Here is a 26,596-nt window from a genome sequence, read left to right as displayed (position 1 = left end):
TTGATGTCATTCACACCCCCTCCTCGAACATCATTCTGGGACTTCCGTGGCTCCGGATCCACAATCCTGTCATTGACTGGACAGAGGCCACACCACTTCGTTGGAGTTCTTTTTGCTTGGAACATTGCATGTCTGCTCCAAAGGCAGTGGCAGGAATGGAGGTCACGGATCCTGACAGGGTACGGCTGCCGGGGATATACGAAGATTTCCGCGATGTCTTTGACAAACGTCAAGCAGAGGTACTTCCGCCACATCGGACGTACGACTGTCCTATCGATCTTCTACCCGGGGCCATACCTCCCAGAGGAGGGTCATACCCACTATCTATTCCTGAGACCCAGGCCATGAGAACATATATTCAGGAGAATCTCCAGAGGGGGTTCATTAAGAAATCTTCATCACCTGCGGGGGCAGGATTTTTTTTCGTCAAAAAAAAGGACGGAACCCTCAGACCCTGCATTGATTACCGGGGCCTCAACAAACTCACCATAAAAAAACGCTACCCCCTTCCGTTGATAGCCGAATTGTTCGACAAACTCCAGGGAGCCAGGATCTTCACCAAACTGGACCTCAGAGGAGCCTATAATCTGGTTAGAATCAGAGAAGGAGACGAATGGAAGACAGCATTCAATACTCGCGACGGGCATTACGAGTACCTGGTCATGCCATTTGGATTGTGTAATGCTCCTGCGGTCTTCCAAGACTTTGTCAACGACATTTTCAGAGACCTTCTGGACCACCATGTTATAGTATACCTGGACGATATATTAATTTTTTCCAGATCCATGCCGGAACATATGATGCATGTCAAACAAGTCCTGCAGCGTTTAAGAGAGAACCATTTGTATGCCAAGCTCGAGAAATGCCATTTCCATCAAACATCCACCTCTTTTCTCGGCTACATCATATCGGATACCGGTCTTGCTATGGATCCTACCAAGGTCAAGGCGGTACTCGAATGGCCCTGTCCCCTCTCCCTCAAGGCCATCCAAAGGTTCCTCGGTTTCGCTAACTACTACCGGAGGTTCATTCAGGGATTCTCATCGGTAGTAGCACCCATCACGGCACTCACACAGAAGGGAGCTGATCCTACAAAGTGGACTGAGAAGGCCCTCCAGGCTTTCGAGAGAATAAAGACGGCATTCGCCTCAGCACCCATCTTAACCCATCCAGATCCTTCATTACCTTTTTTTTTGGAGGTCGACGCCTCCGATGTAGGAGCAGGTGCTATACTTTCACAGAGAAAGAATCCTCAAGCTCCACTTCATCCTTGTGCATATTTTTCAAAGAAATTTTCCTCCGCCCAAAGGAATTACGATGTAGGTAACCGGGAGCTCCTCGCTATCAAGCTGGCTTTGGAAGAGTGGAGGCACTTACTGGAAGGCACAGAGTCGCCAGTCACGATACTTACGGACCATAAGAATCTTCTGTACATTGAGGGAGCACGGCGACTAGGATCTCGCCAGGCAAGATGGTCCTTATTCTTTACTCGCTTTAACTTCCTCATTTCCTACATCCCTGGTTCAAAAAACATTAAAGCCGACGCCTTGTCACGACAGTTCCTGGTAGAGGATAACAAGGTGGATCAACAGGAGACCATTCTCCCTTCCACTTGTATTTTGGCTGCTAATACTTTTAGTGCCTTAACGGACATTACTAAGGCTCAGAACAACATCCCGGCAGGACTCAACGTTCCGGAGGACCGGTTGTTCACGCCCCGTAAATTCCAGAGGAGAGTCATGGAGTGGGGACATTCATCCAAGACTGCAGGCCATCCTGGCACCAAAAGAACTACTGAGTTCATCGAACGCACATTCTGGTGGCCCTACATGTGGAGAGACATACAAGCCTTCGTAGCTACGTGCGCTACTTGTGCTCGAAGCAAGACGCCACACAACAGACCAGCAGGTCTCCTTCAACCACTACCCATCCCAGTACGTCCATGGACACATATATCGATGGACTTCATCGTTGAGTTGCCCAAATCTAGAGGCATGGACACAATACTTGTGGTGGTGGACAGATTTTCCAAACAGGCACACTTCATCCCTATGAAGGGTTTACCCACTGCACCAATGTTATCCGAAGTTTTCATCAGGGAGATCTTCAGGTTACATGGGTCCCCTCAGGTCATAGTGTCCGATAGAGGATCCCAGTTCATCTCCCGGTTCTGGAGGGCGTTTTGTAAAAATCTGGACGTTACCCTACACTTTTCATCAGGATATCACCCCCAGACCAATGGACAGACGGAACGCACCAATCAGTCTCTGGAACAGTTTTTGAGGTGCTTTATCGCTGACACTCAGGACGACTGGGCGGAACTTCTCCCATGGGCAGAATTCTCCCACAATAATCTACAGAACGAATCTTCCCGACAGTCACCATTTATGGTCAACTATGGCTTCCATCCGTCGGCACTTCCTTCCCTCATCTCCAAGTCTGGAGTCCCGGCCGCAGAGGACAGGATTCGCCACTTACAAGACCTATGGCAGAAGATCCATCGGAATCTACAGCACGCTGGTATATTACACAAGAGACAAGCGGATCGTCACCGAAGAGAGGTCCCAGGGTACTCTGTAGGACAAAGGGTTTGGTTATCTACCAAAAACATTCGGCTAAAGGTAGCTTCACCCAAACTGGCACCACGTTTTATCGGTCCTTTCCGCATCACCAAAAGGATCAACCCAGTAGCCTATCGGCTTGAACTGCCAAAAAATATGAGGATTCCTTCTGTATTTCACTCATCCCTTCTCAAACCTTATCATCAAGACTCATCCTCCAAAGGACAATCTAAACCTCCGCAAACCATACTGGTAGAGGGCCAACAAGAATACGAGGTTCAGACCATTCTCAACTCCAGAATATCCAGAGGAGGATTACAATATCTTGTACACTGGAGAGGCTATGGCCCAGAGGAGAGAGAGTGGATTCCTCATCATCAGGTACATGCCAACCGCCTCATCTCTGCCTTCCACCGTAGGCATCCTGAGAAACCATCTCTGGTTCGCCCGGAGGTCTCCCCTCAAGGGGGGGATACTGTCACACTTGCCTCTGATCCGCGCGGAGACCGACTCAGGGAAGCACCACGGGGCAGTCATGCGCCCACGCACTGCCAGGGCAGTGCAGGCGCAGCGGCGTGATGGAGGAGCTCCGCGAGACGCATCGCGCACGCGCACGGGTTGCTCGGCAACCAGGAAGCAGAACGTGAGGGAGCTGCTGGAGCCTCCCACAGGCGGAGACTTGCTGAGTAAACCGCATGACGTCATCACGTCGCGACGCGCATCGCGCACGCGCGCGGGTTGCCCGGCAACCAGACCTAGCATCAGGAAAGCCTAATTGCAAGCTGTTTTTGATCAGTGTCTCTCTGACACCATTGGTGGACCAGTACACACCCCTGCAAGGTAATTGGACCCTTCCCACATATATACCTGCTTCTGCCTGTCCTTCATTGCTGAGCATAAACTCCTGTTTATGCATTGTGCTCACCGCTGCTGTTTAGTCTTGTCTTGAACCTGTCTGTCCTGTTTGACCCTGCCTGTTCTTGGATTTCTACACTCTCCAGCGCTTTGACCCCGGCTTCGTTACTCGACTACTCTACCTTCTATTACCCAGGACCTTGGCTACGAAACTCTACCTACCCGGACTCTCCAACCCTGGAACACGGCAAGTACCCTGACTACCCTGACCTCTCCAACCCTACGACGCGATACGACTAGGACTACGCACTCCGGACAGGACTGCGTGGTTGTGGGTCGGTGCCTATACATACCCCACCTCAGCCCCGCGGTCTTCCGTCCTGTTTGTGGTGAGCGCAGCGTGACAATTCTGTACTTTGCAAGGGCTTCAAAAGCAGCCAGTGTGTTTATAGTAACTCACGGGGGGTCTCTCTTTCCTTGTAGAAAAATATATTAGCCAATAGAATGGCTCCCGACCCTATACACCATTTCCAGCTGGGGGTGAGTACTTAACCCAACAGGATTGTAAATCTGAGGTGTTGGGAGAGTGTTCTATGTCTTCTTTTAATACTCTCATAATTCAGTGATTTCTGACTTTCAACCTGGTTCTGTGTGAGCAATTGATTTGTGCAAGACAGCAATCCCAATATTTAAGAGGGTCTCCCCTAGCTCTGACAGAAGGCTGGGGGAAAGTAGGACTGACATCGGGCAGGAGGTATATGTTACTGGCAAGTGGTAAGGGGGAAACGTAACTCGTGAGGCATTAGAGAGATAGCACTGATAGATATAAGTAGAGGTAGTAAAGAAGTAATTGCTAGGATAGCTAACATGGGCACTGGAAGACTAAAAGTATTTATAATACTCACTGTCATTGGTCTTGGGCTCCTTTTGTAGTTCAGAGGAGGAAGAGGTGATGGAGGAATCGTCAACGGATGAGGTGGAGGAGTAGGTGGAGGACGAGAACGTGAAGGTGGAGGAGGTGGAGAAGGTGGAGGAGGAAGGTAGAGGCGTTGATGTAGGAGGAGGCGTTGATGCTGGAGAAGCATGAAGTCCAGGGGGCTAGAAGGGTCTCTCTCTTTAGACGGGCTCTCCATAATTTGAGAGCCGTTTTGCATCGGGCAGCTCCAGAGGCGGCAATAGAACAGTGAGTTCTATAGAGTGAAGCTGCCACTACCAATGAACACAGAGAGTGTTACAGGCACAATGTAATAGTAGCAATAATAGATCAATTGCCAGTGCTCGTGGAGATGGGGAAGATCTTGTGCTACCCCAGGGAGATCACAACGTAGAAGGAAAGCATCCAGGCACACGGTGTTGCAAAAAAGTTAATTTAATGGCAATACCAACGTTTCGACCACATAAGCAGTCTTTCCTTCTACTTCGCTGCCACTGCCAATGCCATGCATGAAGGGTTGGGTAGGAAAGTGAATGTGTCGCGGGCCATGAACTTTCAGACCAACGTACAATTCTTTGCAAATCTATGAAGTTCAAAAACAGCACAAACGTACTAAATTCAGCCTACTGTATGTCTCTATTCATTTTTTTAAAATATATATACAGTATATATACATACATAGCTCTGCAAGGCGCCACCGTGGAAACTATTGCCCACCCAACTTACCCCTCTGTATGCGTGGGCAGTTATCTTAGGAGGGGCGCCCGCTCCATAGGTGCCAGAACCTCTGTTGGAGGAGCTGAATCCATATACAACGCGGCCCCCAAAAGGGGCTGGACTGTTGCAAAATGGTGGTTCCCGCCAAAAACGGGGACTGCATGGCTATGTACTGTCACAAAATGGCAGTTTCCGCCGAACCAGGGACATGGTTGCTTGCAAAAGTTTGCAGAAGATCTGCAAGCTTTACTGTATCCCAGCCCCCAGAATCAGTGTGAAATGGTGAGACCGCGCCTCCTTCTCTCATGGATTGGACGCTTCGGTCCGCCAGGGGGAGGAGCTGGGTGTGACTAGCCCAAAGCTCAGACACACGTTTACTCAGAACTGCTCCTTTGCTGCTGAACAAAATGGCTGAAGAATTTGGAATTACCTATGAGTTAACCGGCGGGGTCCTGATCTCGGACGACGAGACTTTTCTGCTGGGTGTCTGGCCTCTGTGTGACTGCCAAGGGCTGCGGATGCTGAATCAATGTGCGACATGCCAGGTTCCGAATCTCTGGCCCAAGCCAGTGGGGCCTGATTGTGCTACTACCCATATGAGCACCGCGGAGCTGAGAACTCTATACACTTTAGTGCAGAAACTGCTCTTCGGGCGATGCCACAACTCATTACATGGCTATGGTGTATGAGCTGTTCTACCCGGAGCTACAAATGATTTCTGCCGCTTTTGCGGTGGAGCCTAATGTGGTGAGTCCCGATTCGGAGACAGGCTCTATACGTAACATGGGGCGGAAGAAAGGCTCCCTTCTTGGTCCTACGGCATGGATAGAGGCCTTTCAGGACTTGGCTACTATCGTCTCGACATCGGAGCGGTCTGTGGTCCCACCCAAAGTCTCAACTTCGGAGCGGTCTGTGGTCCCACCCAAAGCGATGTCAGAGCTGTCGGGTTCCGTGCCGGAGGACCGCGAGGAGGCCCCACCTGCCTACTGTGATGTACTCCAGGCACCTTCTACACCGACCTGCTCCAGAGGGGAGGATTCCGCTGAGGGGACAGCTGCTTCCGGTTCGTTGGACGATGGGACTGCGGCTATTCCCGTGGTACCAATTGGGGCCTCCCACGCTCCTGAGTCGGACGGCGGCCTGCTGGTTCCTGTGATCGACACCTGCTCTGTGATGGATGTCCAGGACTCCGACCAGTATCTGCGGAGGAGACAGGAGATGCACGAGGCTCGCACCCGCGCTGCTGCTTATGTAGTAGCAGCCGAGAAGCGTTATAATGAGATGGGGATCGTGGAGGAATTCCACAAGATAGTGCCGGCCGGTACTACCTCTAATCTCACCACCGTGCTGATCCCTTCTCAGTGATCCGAGGGAATCGAGCGGGTAAGAGCTGTCCAGCCAAATGGAGTCCCAGGATGCCGCTTTCACCCCGGTGAGTGATCGCTCTTCTATTGACTCTTTCCTCCGGCAGCAGAGGGAGAAACGAAGAAAGGATCTAACAAGAAGCTGTAGCCGTTGCTGCGGCTCGGTACCTCATGGCTTGGGGCCATGGCCAACTGAGCACTGCAAGGACTTTTGACACTCTGATTGCTCCACCTGGGGAGACCTCCGTAGGTTCCCAGTCCAGAGACTTTAATGTGCCCGTCATGCCCCTTACTCTCTGGTTATCTGCTACCGACCCAAGCCTAGCGTAACTCAGCTGTATTGCACATGTGCAGGGACCCCACTACGCATGAGCGAAAGGCAAGATGGCCACCACCTGTGTTCCCGGATCGTCCCGGGGCTCTGGCAGCACCCGAAGGCCCTGAAACCCCCACCCCCTTGCAGCGCACCGGAGCGGCTTCCGCTGCAGCCCCCCAGCAGCGCTACCAGCACTTGGGCAGCTTCCGCAGCCATCCCCTACCTACTCGGGATCAAGAGGTGAAGGGACCTGGCTACACAAATGACAGAAAAAATATTAAACTTTTAAACAATTATCAGTGCAAAAAGTATCTATAGGAAACGTCTCTCCAGTGGGACTAATCCGAGAATAATTAGAAAAGGTTCCTGATGCCTAGAAAACTCACGGATTTCCCAAAATCCACAAGAATAATAGCAAGACAGTTCTCTTTGGTGCAGATGCTGCTGTCTTGCTATTAGGCTTTATCCATGCTTTGTTAATAAAACATGACAATTAACATAATATATACATATATGTGTAGCCTAGTCCTCCGGCTACTATCTTTCTTTTGGGCCCTAACAGTATAAGTCCTATTAGGTTCAGGCCCTGTGAGGGATAAGCCTTTCATGAAGGCTAGCTTGTTATTGCAGTCTGGATGCACTGTTACTGTATCCAGGGGCGGGCCTAGCAACAACCTGAGAGTGTCATCCTTGGGAGGATACTGGCTAGGTCACATGCACAAAATGTGATGCCTGTTAGTATCTTACCTGGACTATTATGTGGCAGGGTTACAAGCCACTCCCTTGGGGTACATATCTGACACTCTCCCAGAAGTCAGGGCTCTCTCCCCTCCCCCTGTAGAGTGGGAGCATGTTTTACCCTGTATACCCTCAGGGGTAAAGGAGATGGGATGGGGCCTACAGGGATTCAAGCTTGTGGGATGCTGCTCCAGGGATTGTACCTGTTGTGAACCTCTTATGCAATTAATAAACCCAGTTGGACTATACTCTGTGGCTGCTTTTTGGGACATTATCTGGGTGCCAGTGTGGACCATCCTGGCTGCACCAGGTAGCGACTCAATCTTCCTTAGTGTGCGGAAAGGGTGCTACACATGATAGAATTATTTTTTATAACATAAATGGGTGGGAGGGAAACACACTTCTTTGTGTTAACCTAAAATGGTTGACACTTACTTCGTCATTTAGCCCAACTGTAATTCTAGCTAGGTACTGTATTTGTCCAATAGCGTCGTCATTTATACTGTTTTATTGATTTCTCTCTCATCTTTTCCCTCTCTCCTCACCACCTCCACTATCTCTCCTCCTTCTCCCCACAAATACACTCCCCATCTCTCCCCAGTCTGTGTCTCTCTCCCACACAGGTAGCTTTGTCTAAGGAAGGGGCTGTGCCCACAAAACGTTCCTGTAGCTCTTCCTTTGCAGTAAAAAAATGTGTGCAGTACTACTTATATGCCTCCACCCTTTTCCCAATATATCTCTCCCCAGGTCTGAGTCTCTCCCTCTCCTCCCCCTCACCCCCTCCCACCCCCCAGGTTGGTGTCTCGCTCTCCCTCTCTCCCCCCAGGTCTGTGTGTCTCTACCCTGTCAGTCTCTCTCTCTCCCCAGTCAGTGTGTCTCTCTCCCCCAGTCAGTGTGTGTCTCTCTCTACCAGTCAGTGTGTGTCTCTCTCTCCCCCCCGTCCGTGTGTGTGTGTCTCTCTCTCCCAGCACTGTCCCTCTAGACTTTACCTGTCACTGGAGCAGAGGGGAGTCTAACTTTGGCCCTGATAACAGACAGCAGAAGTACTCACTGCTTCTGGGTCTTACCAAAAGTGCTCTTCTGTTGTATTGGAATGTTAGTTTAATACAGTGCTGATATACACAGTTTGCTGCGAAGGAGCACGCGTGGAGGCAGTTAGAGTTCTAGCAGCTAGAGTGACTGCCAGTTGGAGTGTCTGGCAGTTGGAGCCAGTAGACAAAAGGGTAAGGTAGTGTCAGTGCCAGTGGCTCCCGGACTAGAACAGATATTCCCCCAGGCCCCAGATAGGCTCCTAGCCCTTCTAAGTTTCTGGCTGCTCTAGGGAAGGCCCCAGATAGGGACGCTTCCCTCAGTATTAGTGAATGTTGCTGCGCTGGTGAAAGGAGCAGTGCGGTGTGCGCAGCTTGCAGTTTCGGATAAGACCAACAGTACATCAATAGACTATTACAGGGACACACTCCAGCTGGAGCCCCCACAGAGGTGGACCGGACGCATCAGGAGCTGCGGCTTCGTGGAGACCTTCGTCGTGGGATCAGGCGGGTCTCTAGTGGCATTCAGCGGTATCCGAGTACTGGAGTGCCCGTGGGAGGTAAAGTGCACCAACGGTCCACAGGGGTAGCGCTACTCCCTACACTTGGGTGGGACTGATTCATTTGGGGAAGGACACCAGGGATATTGGTGCCAAGCACCCTATGTACTTTGAGGGACACTCATCCTGTGTTGTCTTATTGTATGGTGTGATATATATATATTGCATGGTACCGTTATATTGTTTATATGTCAGTAAATACGTTATTATATTCTCTGTATGTGTTTACTGACTATGGGTTCCTGGGAGGGGTAATCCTATTACATTAGGATCGCTATCAGGCTGAGGCGCTGTGTATCCACGAACGTGATCACCCCAGGCTCCAAGTGGCGGAGGATCAGGCCTTCTGTAAGCCACACTCGGTCAATGGCAGCACAGGTAGTTTCCCTAGACAAAGGGGGAAAGGGGCTACATTTGTATTCACTTTGCAACACAATCAGAGTGACACTATGCACCATATTTATTTTGTACTATATATTTTGTTGTCATTAGTACTCTGGTAGGAAAGGCTGAATTTGTGTGTTTTTTCTTGTAATGTATAAAAACTGATATTGGTATTGATTTTTGGTTGGGCTTTTGTTGGCCATATATGGCCTTGGGAAGGTAGCGCAATGCCTTTAGTTTTACGGCTCGGGTTGCGCTAACCTTTGGCTTAAGGATTGATACATTTAAGCCAGAGGCTGTCATATTTTAAATCCAAATACTTTGTCGGACTGGTTATTTTGGTTTTGGGTGGGACATCTTGTTTTTAAGGTATATTGCGAAATTCAGCTATCATGTGTAGCAGGGATTTACTCTGACCTATGGGTTGTGCTCACTCAGTTCTTAGACCTTGTTACTGGTTCAGTGTGGTGGCCATCTTGGGAGGGGCATGACATTTGTGACCTTATCTGCCTGTGTTGCACAGGAAGTGTTAGTTCCTGGAAGGGAGGGGAAGGCATAGGATGCACTAGAGGCCATGTTAGGCTCTCACAAGCATAGGCCAGTCCCATTAGGCCCCAGATAGGTCCCTGAGCCACTTTTAGTTTGTGACTGTAGGGTGGCCCTATAGTGCTAGATCCTGTTATTACATACAGTAGACTGAGATCTGAAAGCTTGCAGTCAGTATCCAGGGACACCGTGCTGCAGTGCTATTTGTGAAGAGTGAGTGGATAGTTGGCCGAGACCGCTGCGGGGGACAATTAGTCTGTCTCTTCAGGAAGTCAGGCCACAGCTCACAAGCTCCAAAAAGGTACAAGGGCAGCATCATATTGGTTCAAGGGATAGCGCTACTCCCAACTCTTCAAGGGCCCCACTGGTGCACCAATAGTGGGAGGACATACAGGGTACCCTTGGGTGGGAGAGTGTCACTGACAACTCCTGGGCTGGAGACAGTGGGATCACATTGCTATGTGCATGAGCACATGTAAGTTTATGTAATTAATGTTCTAGTGTGTATATAGTAGGCTTGTTACTTGTGTTTTGCAAAGTTATATATATTGTTCACTCCATTGCCATGTGCGTGTCTATTCGTCCTAATTACTAACAGGTGACCACCAAGTACACCGCAATGGTGGGAATACCCGGGAAAAGGGTGCTACACGTTAATCCTATGCATGTAACGGAAAACAAACAGAATAAATCTCTCGTAGGGGCACCTCGATGGTGGCAAAATACAAAAGTATGCATAATGAAAGGCTCTTTTTCTTGAGTTGTGTGCAAGATGACCGTCACTCCATCCTTTGTGGCAATCAATTTGAATGGAAATCCCCAATTATATTTCACTCCACTGGCAGCAAGAGGTGGGGACATTTCTTTCAATTCTGTCTGCTTTCTTCAGATTTCTGGGGAAAGATTTTGGAATAATTGGATAATGGGTTTTTCAAAAGAAATGAAAATGTCTGGTTTGGCAGCTTGTAGGAGATGACACTTATTAGTATAATAGTGTAGACATATTATAACGTCTCTTGTAGAATATCTGCCCCTGGCTTAGTGTTTAGGGTACGATTGCCTCTGACGAGTATCTGGTCCCCCTGATTGCCATCTCCCAAAATATTGGCAAACAGTCTCTGGTGAAAGGGTTGCAGATTTACCTATGAGATATTCTCTGATATCCCCTTAAAAGTTCTGCGTCTATTATCCAGATCTTCTATATGATTGTGTAGTGGTGGTTCTGTCTTGTTCTGTTGATTTTTGTAAGAAAACTGAAGCAATACAAGAATCTTTAGCTTCTTCTAAATCAACGACTGTCACTGATTTGAGTGAGATCCTGTTTGATGCTAATTTCAGCATTAAGACACTTTGTAGTTGATCCCACATTACAGGAAAACAAAAATATGGGGTAGAGGACCCCAATCACCCGGTGCTGCAGAGCTTTGTATTAACCCACAATGATAAAAAATGAGTATATCTACACTACCGGCACACTTTAATGCTCATCGGCCAGATCCGCAAGCCGGGAGATTTCCCGGCTTGCTAGTGGCCGCCCCTCGGCGTGCCGCGCCGCGTCATCGGGAGCCTGCGCCCCCTGCACGCGCGTCCAGCGATGTGGTAGACAGCGGCAGGGGGTTCCGGGGCACCCGGCGGACCCGGCAGCGGGAGGGAGAGCGCCCCGATCGGAGGGCGCTCTTCCGCTGCTTCGGCGCGCGCCCGTCACCCTCCGGCACGCGCCAGGCTACTGCTGCGGCCGAGAACGGGCAAATGCTCGAATAAACTCGGCCGCAGCAGTAGCTGCATTTGAACCGGATCACTTGGTGTGATAATGCATGCTTGAGGCTGTATGCATGAAACCCCTAGATGGCACCAGGTATGGCAGAGATATGCAGAGTTGTGAGGGGGGAGTCTTTAAACCCCCCCTTGACCTCTCCAGTCTCTCTGAACTGAATAAACCTATGTGCCTGGGGCAGCTCTCATGGGGCAGCAATTGTACTCACATATATATGAACGCCGGTTCTGTGTGCTCCAAGCTGATATAACAAGTAGAGAAAGTGTACCTGTTCCGGTGAGGAGAGGCAATTCAGCGGGCACCACGAAGCAGGAGAAAAAAGTTGCTGAAGCTGGACTGTGCTGTATAACAATTCCTTTAATAAAGCATGGTTAAAAAGAGGGGGGACGCATACCCCTGCGCCTCTAACGCGTTTCACCCAGAGATTGGGCTTTTTCAAAGAGTAACATTACCCGTGTGCATGGCACTGATATACCGGAAGTAAACCGGATGTGACGCCATCCAGCCAATGGGCTGTAAGTATGTCGCGAGCGGCATGATGGGAAACCAAGCTCAATGCCTGACGGCGCTCACACGGAGTAAACCGGATGTGACGTCATCCAGCCAATGAGCTTATGGCATGCCGCAAGCTGCATGATGGGATACTGAGTCCCGGCTGGATGACAATCGCGCGGCACCCATAGGCATCAGTGTCATGCGCAGTTGGGACTGAGACGTTAAAAACAAAAATAGTAAAGAACATTTAAGCAATCTACATGTTAAATAAAGTATGACAATACAATTCATAGTGTTAATAAAGTACAAAAGATATGAAAACATACATTTCATAGAATATATATATATATTGTTGTAGAAAAAAAATAATAAGAGTAATAATAATTAAAGACAAGTAATGGCAAAAGGTAATGGGCATTTCCAATATCTAATAGTTAATATTCCAATGATATTAAGACATACACTTAGTACATTTGTATTATAATTAGTACAGTTTGTTAGTATCATTGTTCAATCAAATAGTAATCAATTGCAATTAGAGAATTTAGAGATATAATGACATCAGTGCGATTTATGCAATATAACCAGACTAACAAAACATTACATGATTCAGCGTAATATTAATAATCAAATTCATCATTGTTGATAATAGAATGCACCAGTGTGAACATTGCAGATCTCGTTTGATGAAGGGAAGTGGAAGGGTGAAAGGAAGGAGAAGGGGGGAAAAGAGGGGAAGGGGGGGGAAGGCAAAGGGGGAAAGGGGGGGGGGGAAGGGGAAGGGAGAAGGTAAAAGGGGAAGGAAAAAGGGGAAAGGGAGGGAAGGGAGGGGGACATTGAATTAGTATATTATCAAAATATATTGTAATCATGTATAAACATATGGACTCGAGTAAGTGAGCAAAAACATGCTGATAGGCAACTCTTCATTAGTCACAAAATCTGAGGACCAAATATAGAATATATTAACATATATATAACATATATATATAACATATATAATGCGTTGATGTATTGGCATGCTTTGCAGTTCTGGCACTTGTGCATGCCCTTTGGTGGAGGTGTTAGCCAGGTCGATAATGTAGGGCGTTTAAAATGACTATGCACAAGACCATCCTGCAAATTAGCAGATCTCCTGCTAGTGATACTGGGAGTACCTTTTAGTATTTTAACAAGGTCATCATCAGATCTTAAGATGTACCAATGTTTCATAAAAATCTTCTTGATCTCATGCCACCTATAATTATAGGTTCCAATGCAGCGAACCTGTGTATTAGGTGGTTTCATATTTGGGCCCAGTAATTGTGCTCTATCACTGTCTCTAGCGCGATGATATGCGTTTTTCAATGTAGACATTGAGTATCCCCTATTTAAGAACCGCTCTTTCAGGTCCAATTAAAGCCAAAGTGGTATCACTGCTTTTGCTAAGTACTATTAGGCATCAGCATACCTTACTATATACCTTGGCTATCTATCATCTCCTCACTCCCTCCCGCCACAGTACATTATATGTAGTTAATATTATCACTTTATGTTAAGAACCTATTTTATTCTATTTACCTATTAAATGTTAAGTTTTAATGCCTAGGAGTGCACTTCCAAAATGAGCTTCTAGTTGCTAAGTGGTGGCAATAAATATGTCTTCACTTCTCAGCTGTAGTTAATTCTAGTATATTCAGCTCATCAGTTGCACCCACCGTCAATCTTGAAGGTTTAGGCACAACCACATTACTATTACACCATTTGATTTAGTGAGCATTATATTTTTGTTTTTGTTTTTCATTAAACATAATTATGCCCCTTTACAAAGCATTAGTAAGACCTCACCTTAAATATGGAGTACAATTTTTGGCACCAATCCTAAGAAAAGGCATTATGGAACTAGAGAGAGTGCAGAGAAGAGCCACCAAATTAATAAAGGGGATGGACAATCTAACTTATGAGGAAAGGCTAGCTAAATTAGATTTATTTACATTAGAAAAGAGGCGTCTAAGAGGGGATATGATGACTATATACAAATATATTCGGGGACAATACAAGGAGCTTTCAAAAGACCTATTCATCCCACGGGCAGTACAAAGGACTCAGGGCCATCCCTTAAGGTTGAAGTAAAGGAGATTTCACCAGCAACAAAGGAAAGGGTTCTTTACAGTAAGGGCAGTTAAAATGTGGAATTCATTACCCATGGAGACTGTGATGGCAGATACAATAGATTTGTTTAAAAAAAAAGGTTGGACATCTTTTTAGATAGGAAAGGAATACAGGGATATACCAAATAAGTACTGGTATACATGGGAAATATGTTCATCCAGGGATTAATCCGATTGCCAATTCTTGGAGTCAGGAAGGAATTTATTTTTCCCCTTATGAGACATTATTGGATGATATGACTCTGGGGGGTTTTGTTTGCCTTCCTCTGGATCAATAAGTAAGTATAGATAAAGGATAAAGTATCTGTTGTCTAAATTTAGCATAGGTTGAACTTGATGGACGTACGTCTTTTTTCAACCTCATCATCTATGTAACTATGTAACATTTAAATCTGCGTTGGTTGGAATTGGTGAGAAAATCTTTTCTAGTAATAGTGTTATCTGGAGTCATAGCTCCTTCATATTCCCCTGTCTCTGCCTCTAAGGCAGCGCTGTGTGCTGGAGAAATGCTGAGGGTAGATCGGTGCAATGTCTCAAAAATTTGTCATATCGAACACTTTTTTTTAATTGCATCTAAGTAGTTTAAATAACTTTGCCCACTATTAATGCAATTTTTTGCGTAAATATTATATCTTAATATAGCTGTAATAATCCTGCAGTTGGGTAGCCACGCCCCTGCTCCCTTCCCTTTTAACTTGGGCAGTTATTATACATATTTGTCATTTCATTAGGATGTTACTGTATGTGCTGATTTGGGGTTTCAAAGAATTAGTGGGATTTGAAAACATGGATCCTTTTTTCTGGAACCTGATTTCAACCCAAAAGTCACCCTATTACCTCAATTCACTCCCAGAGGAGCAATAAGTTGCAGGCCCTACAGCAAATAGTTTTAAGGGACATTAGGTTTGCTGAATTTGTGGGGTAAGCTGTGTTCTGCTTAATTTGCCATTCTCCTCGACTTTTGTTTTAACTCCTTCGTGTCACTCTTTACAGTGGAGAGAACCATGTCTGACGAGCTTGGAAGGCTTGCAAGTGTCACGTTTTATTCTTTAACATTTTTAGTGTGCTGTAAATTCAACATACACAAAATTCTACATACATATGCATTTTTGCATATACAGTATTTGTGTATGCTCAGTAGGGAACTGTCGCGGCCGAGTTTATTCTTACCTTTACCTGGTCTCGACCGCGACAGTAACCGGGCGCGCGCCGGGATGTCCCATGCGCGCGCCGAAGCCTCGGAGAAGCAGTCCTCTGATCGGGGCTTCACCCTCCCCTCTCCGGGTCCGCCGGGTCCCCCGGAACCCCCCACCGCCGTCCCCCACATCGCGGGACACCAGGGCTCCCTCGGGGAGCCCTGGGCACGCGTGCATGGGGCGCAGGCACCCGATGAAGCGTGACCGCGCAGCACGCCGAGGGGATTTGGCTAGCAAGCCGGGAAATCTCCCGGCTTGCGGAACTAGCCAACTAAGATTAAAACGTGTCGCCAGTGTATGTCTGTTTCTATATTCGTATAAGCAGATCAGAATATAGAAGTGTGTGTATCTGTGTAACTATGCAGAGCAATATACTGCATATTAGAGCAGTATGTATATCTTCGTCCTGCTTGTGTGTTAAGAGCAGTGTGTGTATATGTAAAGTATGTGATTAATAAACAGCAAACCCCATGAGAAATAATGGAATCTAATATATAACTCACAATCCTATAATACAGGCAGACGTGTCTGCATCTGGATTGCAACTTCCCAAAAAATAGAAGGAAAAATGTGTAGCCAGGACTGTTTTTCTGCCTACCACTCTGCCCTCACTGGCCGTAAGCGTTGGTAAGAGCAGGTCTGCCAGTGGTAATCATGGGTTTTCCCCACTCCCTGCAGTACCCTTGGGTTGCAGGCGAAGGAGGTGGAACTAGGCCTGAGTATATCCAATCCTGGATCAGACCTGGTACCCTGCTCCTGGCTGTACTTAAGGGGTATTGCCGCCCAAATTTAGTAGTGCCAGGTCACACACAGCAGAGTGCCTGAGCATTCGGCCTTCTCTGTTTCTCTTCCCCTCGGGGGAGAGTGAGTGTGGACCTTTCCTCTGCTAGAGGGGCAGGGAAGAGCTATGACAGCTGCTGGGGCCCTTGACCCCTAGTGGATGTCCAGGGACCATCCTACAGCTGGGTAGCCGACTCAGAGACTGTGTTGGGCAAACAACTGCCGTGCTTGTGAGTGTGGACCCCAATAAAACCGTTCCTGTTCATATACCTTCTGTGTGATCTTACTGTCAGAAGAGGGAGTATTTCTTTTTTTTGTTTCAATTTTTTTATTGTTTTTCGAGAGAATGACATCATATAACATGTTTTAACATACATCTGTTACAACTTCAGTGTATAAAAAGAAAAAAATTAAACATTATATCACAACATAAATAATACTCTTGTTGTCTTCTTTTCTTATATATTAACTTACATCTTTTGAGTTCTACAAAACATTTGTTATATTTATTTATTTATTTTTTGAAATTTTAACAACCTATTGAGGAAGCAGCCGCTTCCGGACATCTCTGTCGGAGAAAATCAAGGATAGTGAAGAGAGAAGAGGGAGTATTTCTACCGTAGGAGATTGCCTCCATTCACCTAGAGCCTACGGCAGATGGAGGCGCTGCTAGAGAACCATGTGGGGTAAGTACCCCAGAAACCTGTCCTGTGTCCCCACAAACATCGGCAGACGACTCAGCCCTCCTGCTTACTAGCATGCACCACACCACACATGCTGTAATGGCAGAATCTCCCATCGGGTGGGGGAAACACCGTTACAAATGAATAAAGAAAAGTATAAAAATGGTTGTTTCAGGATAAAGAGACACGTGATATTTGCAATATATTGTATTGAGGATTCCTTATTAAAAGGTGTCATTCTTGATTAATGCAGATTTTAACGTTTTATTATTGTTTATTATTTTCTCCCCTAGATAATGACTTTGAAGATAAATTGTATGTATTTAGAAATGATCGTCCCATAGAAGGTGATAATCACCTACACTGACCTTAAAAGAACATGTCACTGGTATAAGTGCACTTTGGTCCTATGCCAGGCTGCATGTTATTGAGCCTAAAATCTGCACATTACTTCATGTTTGCTTTTTCTTTTTGTAGTAAACAGGAGGAAGTGATTGCAGCGGCATAGACGACAAGGGAGGAGTTAGAAGAACTTGTAAAATATTTCAAATTCCTGTTTAACCAGGACATATCGGGAATCCAAATTCAGTCGCAATCCCACAAAGTGGTGTTATATGCGGATTATGTTATTCTGACATTATCGCGACCTCTTGCCTCACTACCCAACCTCTTCAACCTGCTAGGGAAATTTAACAGGGTGTCGGGATTTAAAATTAACCAATCCAAATCTGAAGCCCTTAATATAAATATCCCAAAGCAAATGGAAACATTAATAGAGATTAATTTCAATTTCAATTGGCAGCCCAAAGCTATCAAATATTTAGGGGTAAATATCACAAAACATTTCACATCGCTATATATGGCAAATTATCCTAAACTCTTGCAGTCCTTGAGAAGAGACATGAGGGAGTGGTCCTCGTACGGAATCTCATGGATTGGAAGAATTTACAGCGTTAAAATGAATTTTCTACCTCATATTCTATATTTCTTTCAGACTCTTCTGATCCCAGTAGTTACCGCAGACATTTTGTCCATACAATCTCAGATTTCAAAATGTATCTGGAAGAATAAGAAACCACGTATTAAAGCGAGAATTCTTCAAAGACCTAAGGCGGCTGGGTGGTTGGCGGTACCTTGCTTGCTCTCATATTACAAAGCGGCTCAATTATGTAAAATTATACAGTGGCACATAGACCCTGGCATGCGGAGATGGGTGGCTTTAGAGAGCAAACCATGCGCCCCATTGGAACTCTGTAACCTAATTTGGTACCCCAAATCTATCCTTAAAGCACTAAACAAACCGCTCTCCTCGATGCTCAATTAATTCGCAATCTGGGAGGACTCCAAATTTAAATGCTTGTTGACTACTAGGCATTCCCTGATGGCCCCTCAATATGGCAACCCTAAATTTGGCTCCAGGGCTAGATAGTAAGCATTTTTACATTTGGAGACAACAGGGGTTTGGGAGACTGAAGGATTGAGGGTAGAATCACCATTCGAACAGATTAAATCAGAAAAAGATATCCCTAACACAGAATTTTTTAGGTACCTCCAAATCCGGGCATTTTATAACAAACACCCGGCACGTCCACCGCTGACGAATTTCGCAATGCTCTGTGTTGGGTAACGACACCCAGGGACTAACATCTAGAATGTATGGAGAAGTGATCAGTTTGGGTAAAGACTATCCACGGAAATTACATTTCATGGCCCATTGGGAGTCGGACTTGGACGTGGCTTTACAGGACGAGGAATGGATTGAGATATTCAATGCAGCGGCCAAAAGTTCCATATGGACGACATTGAAAGAGAACACATATAAGGTATTAATGAGGTGGGACCTCACTTCAGTAAAACTGTCTAAATTTGTCCTGGGTTACTCCCCCTTGTGTCCTGAAACCAGTGCCACAGCTGCATGGCCACCTGCCACTCACACATCACATTCAAGCACGTTGCTTGATAGTAATCCTGAATTTACAACAGGCCCAGACTGCCCTCTTCTGTTCTACGGTATAATATTGATATCTTACTCCGGGGAGTCTTACTCTATCACACAAATTGATTTATAATTTTTTGTAAAAAAGTCATTGGTATATTAGTTGAGAGGTATTGAAATAAATATAAAATTCTTGGGAGAATATTCATCTTAATGGAGTTAATTCTTCCAAACCATGAGATGGTGTATGACCCCCATTATTCAAAGTCTTTCTGTATGGAAGTGAGGAGGGAAGGGTAATTTGCCTCAAATAAGTCCTCTTTTTAGAGGGGTGATATTAATTCCCAAATACATCATGTGAGAATGGATCTATTTAAAGGGAAAGTTCAGTTTCAATCATGAGTGTTTTGTGAGATTCCATGCCTGCGATTTGGAAAAATGTATCCTGAATTTAGAGAGTTCCCCGAATAATTCAATTTCCTTCATAATGTTTGGAACAGAGATAACGGATTGGTAATTGTCAAAAGTACATCATCTGCGTATAATCCTATTTTATGATGTGTATCTCCACGAACTATACTTGATATATCTGGGTTATTCCGTATTCTGTGTTCCAGTGGTTCCATTATGAGGGCAAAAATTAAGGGGGAAAAAGGTCAACCTTGTTGTTTACCGTTTGATATAAAAAAAGGTTTCAGAGTGCTCCATTTATTCTAACTATCTGAGGGATGTGTATAGTGACAGTAACCAATTTTAAAAAATCATGCCTAAGCCCAAATTTGCTAGGACAGAATGCATACATTTCCAGTGTATTTGGTCAAATGCTTTCATGGCATCAAGGGATAGACGCATGGATGGGACTGTCATCATGTTTACATTTGTGAATTAGATAAATTACGCTTCTTGTGTTGTTACTTGTTTGTGATCCTGGAATGATCCCAGCCTGATCCAAATTAATTAGCGAGGGGAGAATTTAATTTAGTCTGTTTACTAAAATCTTAGAGAAAATATTAAGGCCTGAATTGAGTAGAGAAATTGGTCTATAAGGCCAGTTCCCCAGTGGCCCTCAATGGGGCAGGCCAAGGGAAGACAAGAATTTTGTTGTGCAGCGACGCGGTCACGTGCTCAGCGGGCAGCCAATGGAAGGGCAGATATGCCTCGCCCCCTCGCGCATCACATCGCTCCCCTACAGACCGCAGATGTAATCTTGCACGTGCGCATCCAGCAGTGAGTAGAGTTACGGCCATCTTTACCTTATTTAAGCATTGCAGTGATGATTGCTTCATGCATTGTTATAGGGAGAATGTGTACTGTTCTAATAGTTAAATAGTCCAGTTAAATATTGCACTAAGATGAAGCCAAACTTTTTATAATAGAGATGGGTCATTCCGTCTGGGCGAGGTGGGTGTATTTAATTGTTTGATTACTGTGGTTATCTCAGCCTCTGTAATAGGTGGGTCCAGTCCTTCTGCCTGAGATGGGGATATGGTAAGTAGAGGGAATTTTTGTTAATACCAGTAGAGATTTCCCTCTCACCCAGGGTCCCACTCACTTTTGTTTTCTATGTTGCATAGTGAGGAGTAAAAGCAGAGGAATTCCTTTTTAATTATAGAGGGATCATGAGTTAGTTCACCTGTGTCTGTGTACAATTCCTGAAAATTATTTTGTATTTGTACGTTTCTCAATTTGTTTGCTAAAATATTTGCAGCCTGGTTTCCTTTTTCCTAATATTTTTATTTGATCCATAAAAGTGCTTTTCCACCTGTTGGGAGATGAGTAGGTTACATTTCACTCTGACATTCTGGCAGTTTGTTTCGTAGATCAGTACAGTGGCGGCCGCCTTTAACCTCCTGCGGCCGCCACCGCGGGATTTTTAAAAACGCGGGCAGATGCAGCGTTTTTTCGCTGTTTTCCGGCACCGCGGGCACTTTCAAAGTTAAACGCCATTAGTGTTTGTCTGATGCGGCCGACGCGTGGAAAACCCTGACACAAATTTAAAACATCCCCGCATTTTTACGGGTAAGTAGGATAGGAGGGGCAGCAGCAGTAGGTCTCCTTTCATATGCTGCTTGTATGTTTTGTAATTTTTTAGATAAAGACATTGTTTCCGCTTGTCTTTTTATCCTCTGGGTGGAGGCAATGCTAATAACTGCCTTATGGCCTTCCCATAGGGTAGCAATTGAAATATCTTTAGTGTCATTTACATTAAAATAACTAGATAAATTTCCTTCAATTGTTTGCATTATAAAACAGTCAAGTAGAAAATCATTGCTTTTCCATAGTCTGGGTTGATATTCCCCATTCTGAAGAGAAAAAATACTTCTATATGTGCATGGTCAGAACATGTGTTTTTGTTACTTCCTGCTGAGAGAAAACTACCAGTCTCTGATCAAAAAAAATATTTCGTATAATATGTACCGCCTTTAATGTGATATTCCCTTTAAAATGTAAAGATATGTATGTCTCAAAAAATACAATAAAAAAGATTGGGGGAAAAAAAATAAAAAAGAATGTAATCAATCCTTGAGTGTGTTTTGTGTGGGTATTGTATTGTGGATTTATTTATAAAGCGCCATTAATGTACATAGCGCTTCACGTGGTAATCAAATAATTAACAGATAATATAAATAACAGGTCATGGGAATAAGTGCTTCAGACATAAAAGTAACATTAAGGAAGAGGAGTCCCTGCCCCGAGGAGCTTACAGTCTAATTGTTAGGTAGGGAGAACGTACAGAGACAGTAGGAGGGAGTTCTGGTAAGTGCGTCTGCAGGGGCCAAACTTTATGTATCATGTGTTCAGAATATCCACAGTGCTATTCATATGCTTCTTTAAGCAAGTGTGTCTTAAGGTGGGTCTTAAAGGTGGATAGAGAGGGTGCTAGTCGGGTACCGAGGGGAAGGGCATTCCAGAGGTGTGGGGCAGCCAGTGAAAAAGGTTTAAGGCGGAGAGGGCTTTAGATACAAAGGGGGTAGAAAGAAGACTTCCTTGAGAAGAACGCAAGAGTCTGGATGGTGCATAACGAGAAATTAGGGATGAGATGTAAGGAGGGGCAGAAGAGTGTAAAGCTTTAAAAGTGAGGAGAAGAATGGAGTGTGAGATGCGGGATTTGATTGGAAGCCAGGAGAGGGATTTCATGAGGGGAGATGCTGAGACAGATCTAGGAAAGAGTAGAGTGATTCTGGCAGCAGCGTTTAGGATAGATTGTAGGGGAGACAGGTGAGAGGCAGGAAGGCCGGACAGCAGGTTACACTAATAGAGACGGGAGAGAATGATGGCCTGAGTCAGAGTTTTAGCAGTCGAGTGGGTGCAAATTAAAGCTATCATCTCTGGCAGAGGGATGACCAATCCTCCAACTGTCTAAGGGCTCACTCAGACAGACCGCTCCTTCAGCGTGCTTGCGTTCGCGCCCAGTGATCTCTGCTCAAACTGCAGGAGTTGGGTCGTTGCATTTGGGGGCGTGGCGGGGGACGTAACGCACACGTCACGGTGCTGGTTCGCCTTTATTGGCTGAACCAGCTCACGTAACGCGACAATAGCACAAAATTTCAATTTTATTTGTGGCGGCAAAATGTCGCAGCGACAACGCTGCACTTTGCCGCCGGTGGAGTTTTCAGTTTGAAAACTCCAACCGAACAATCATAAATTGCGACGGACGTCCGCACGCAAATAAGCGCAACGCGGCCTGTCTGAGCGTGGCCTAAGAGAGTATTCTGAGTCATGAGAGTTTTCACTGTAGTTGTGAGGTTTTTAGTTTGCGTTTGGTTTGCACATGGTGTCTAAGAGCAGGTTCATGAGAGAATTAAAATCTTTTCCTAAAATCAGAAATCTTTCTCTGGCTTCATATTGGAATGGAATATTTTTAGGGAAAAGAATAGTAACTCCATGTTTCTTAATTCTTGAAGATGAGAAATATCATTGAGTGTAATTCCTATGAATTTAATAACTTTCTGTTTAGGAAAATGGGTCTCCTGAGCAAAGGCCACATCTGCCTTTAATCTTTTAAATTCAGATACACCTGGTCTCCTTTTGCTATGTGAATTTTGCCCCTTTGCATTAATAGATATAATTTTAGTGGCCATCATCTGTTTACCAACTAGAACAGGCAAATGTATGAGGGCAGGCAGGTAAGTGCAGCCGCAGCACGCTGACTTACATAGGGGGCATGAGAGAGTCTGACCAGGGTCATGTAAGTCTCATCTATCCCATCTCACAATCCTCTCTGGAAAAAAAAACTAGACGTTTAAATAATAAAAAGAGAGAACCATGAACAACATTTGTCACGTAGGTGACTGTCTTAGTGCAGGTAGTTGCATCAGGAAAAGACATAATATGCATAAACATTTTTATTTGGTGAATAATTGTATAGAAATTAAATTGGGAAGGTGTAATTTATGGGGAGATTATTTAATTTTAGTTGTGTGAACATTATGAATCAATAATCTGAAATTTTGAAATCTAACAAGTATACAAAAACAGTAATTCAATAACATCCCTGCATGTGGGTGACTATATACATATGGTTAAAATGTAAAGTATAATCCTACTGTATGTTTTATCAAGAATAGTGGCAAGTCAAGGTACATGTATATATCAATCATTTATAGTACACAATCTGCTGGAACAAGTGTGTCAATGTATGTGCTACAGCAGAACTGCACACAGGAGGTCAGTGTGGGTTGCACACACAAACAGTTTATATATACATATGGTATTAATGCAAAGGAAATACCATACCTCACATGTGGTATATAATGGCAAATATAATACAGCAGTGTGTGCCATCTCAGCACTCAATATTACCTTCATAGGAGTCCAAAGCTCTGCCTATAAATGCAGCAGCAATTATTAAACTATGTGGGAAATACAAGTGCTCTCATATGTTTCTGTTAAGTTCTCAGTTATACTGAAATACTTCATTACTTTCTTCCAAGCACACTTGCTGGACACAGCTAAGTATAAAACAAACTTATTTCTTTGATATAACAGAGTATTTAGTGAGTTGTCTCGGGAGCTGCATAGAGCTGTGTCTTTCTGCCACAACAACAGGTTAGAACTGCTCTTTCCAAAATGGCTGCGATGCACGTGCCTCAGTCATTTCTCTTAAAGGTACAGTACTTGCTTTCACTGATTAAGGACATCACAGTTTCCCTGCATGTGAGTAACTGTGCATGTGAGGCATAATCTTATAAATGTTTATCCAGAATAATTAAAAGTCAAGGGACATAAATATGAAGCATTTATCATACACAGTCTACCAGCACAGGGAGTATATAGTCATTATGTGCTCCAGCAGCAGTTTATACATTAGCTGTGAGTTAATAAATCAGGGTGGGAAGCTTTACATATGGAATGTGCAGGAGAGCTTTGTCATTTGCAATTTGGGATAAGTGGGCGGAGCTAAAATGACAGTTGGGCTAACTGACAGTGTCAACCATTTTAGGTTAACACCAAGAGATGAGTTTCCCTCCCACACATTTATGATTAACATAAATGGGTGGGAAGGAAACTCATTTACCTTGGTGTTAACCTAAAATAGTTGACACTTACTCTGTCAGTTAGCCCAACTATCATTTTTTTATATATATATAATGTATATTTTATCTTAATTGTCATGTTTTATTTAAAAAGATATATATATATATATATATATATATATATGTAGCCAGGTCTCCCTTTCTATTGCGGACCCCCCCTCCTCTTACTCGCTGCGGCCGTTCGCGGGGAGGTGTGGGGGCATGTGCGCGAGCAGCACGCTGTTCCCTGACGCGGCCGGTTGCCGGGGACGCACGCGGGCCGTTGCTAGGGCCGCGGTCGCGTTGCCGAGGTCCCGGCGGTTCGCGGTGCAGGGCGCCGCCATTGCGCATTGTCTCGCGCATGCGCAGTGAGAGCCAGGCGCCGGGAGGACCCCAAACAGCTCGCGCATGCGCAGGGATGAGCCTGCGAAACCCTAGCCTACCAGGGAAGGCTCTAAGCAGGGACTACGAGTCCCATGAGCCTCTGCACACCCCACGTGACCCCAGGGAGCCAATAGGGCTTAGGATCTCCATGCAGGGGGAGAATAGATACATTTCGCGCACTGAGCCCACGCTAGTCAGTTGGAGCTGGGAGCAAGAAGGGGAAGGAAGGGTGTAGGGAGCGAGTGAAGCTCCTGCACCAGGTAAGGTTCCCCAGGTCCCAAACAGGCACAACTCCCCACCAGGTTAGTGGGTAATTAATAAGGGATGGCCCCAGGTTAGGGACCCTGCCCTTAGGTTCGTGTGTGTGCGTCTTGTCAGTGTCACGGCTGTCAGTGCTGTGAGTGCTGACAAGAGGGCATTGTGTGTGTGCGTCTTGTCAGTGTCACGGCTGTCAGTGCTGTGAGTGCTGACAAGAGGGCATTGTGTGTGTGCAGCGCGTTCGCTGCAGGCACCAAGAAGGTTGCAGTACGTTGCTGCAGGTGTTGAGTAGTAGGTAGAAGTTAGTCAGAGGGGACCCGGGTGGTACGGGAGAGGTAGTGTGGGTGCAGGGGGTCAGTGTCCCACCTGCATAGGACAGGCACCCCGTAGGCCCCTAGGAGTTTCCCCTGAAGACACTTAAGGTTGCTGTACTGTAGGGACGGCCTATAGTAGCAGCGATCATCACCTTAGTTCACCGAGTCAGTTAGGGACATAGCGGACGCTGCGGTTCCTTCCAGAGGTTTGGGCTCAGACCTCCGCTGCCGCTGCAGAGGCTTTCCGCATGGGATCGTCCTGGATGGTGGTTCCGGTGTTCTTCTCTCATCGGATCCTTTGTGAAGCCAGTTGCAGGCCCGAGCACGCAGGTAATTCTTATCTACAAGTGCACCAACGATCCTATTAGTTTCATTAGTGACTGCGCAATCACACATATCCTCTCTCTGTAAGAGTGCGGGACATTGTGTGGGGATTACTGGACACGGGGTGGGATCACCCGGTGTAGGGGGGAGCGTCCTGCGAGACGCAGTATTCAGTGTCTCCTCTAGAGAGGGACACCTGTTGATTATTGTTCTGTTGATGTTATATGCCCAAGTATGTTTCCTATGCCCGAGTAAAAGCATTATTGGTTATTACACATACGGTGTGCTGAGTATTTGTATGTGTCCTGCGAGGAACAATTCCCGCTCTGCTGGGAACCATCGCAGGTGGAGGCGCTGCACCGAGTACAGGGTTACTCCTAATATAATTGCCCCAGGTTCCCCGTGGCGGAAGCTCAGCCCTCCTGTGAGCCTAACAGGTAACGCACCACACCTGGTAATTGTAGGTTCTCCACACTCATACTATATCTGCTATTGGGTGGGGGGGAATACCCGTTACATTTGGAGGAGCTGCTGAGATTTATTTATTTATAAAATATTTTACCAGGAAGTAATACATTGAGAGTTACCTCTCGTTTTCAAGTATGTCCTGGGCACAGAGTTAAGACAAATAATACATGTTTACAAATACAGTTACATAAATGAACAGGGTATACATTATATACAAGACATTGCATGCACAGTTAAAGAAAATATATGTTATGGGCGTATGAAACAGTTACAGACCAGATTAAAATGTGAGACAGCTTTACATTTGAAAGAATT

The 26,596-nt window shown here is 45.6% G+C and overlaps 1 long non-coding RNA gene across 1 annotated transcript in view; it reads right to left on the bottom strand.

Moving 5' to 3' along the window:
* The window catches only part of LOC142487696 (uncharacterized), a 30,692-nt gene extending 6,630 nt beyond the window's left edge, over positions 1-24,062 (bottom strand). Inside the window, exons 1-2 of the long non-coding RNA XR_012799284.1 lie at positions 23,821-24,062; positions 18,053-18,140 (exon numbers count right to left, since the gene is read on the bottom strand). This is a non-coding gene — a long non-coding RNA (uncharacterized LOC142487696). The remainder of the gene's footprint in view (positions 1-18,052; positions 18,141-23,820) is intronic.
* Positions 24,063-26,596: the final 2,534 nt, after the last annotated feature.

Source organism: Ascaphus truei, chromosome 1 (genome assembly GCF_040206685.1).
Source record: "Ascaphus truei isolate aAscTru1 chromosome 1, aAscTru1.hap1, whole genome shotgun sequence".
NCBI lineage: Eukaryota > Metazoa > Chordata > Amphibia > Anura > Ascaphidae > Ascaphus > Ascaphus truei.
Note: the sequence above shows the minus strand (reverse complement) of the source record. Positions and strands in the feature narration are given on the sequence as shown.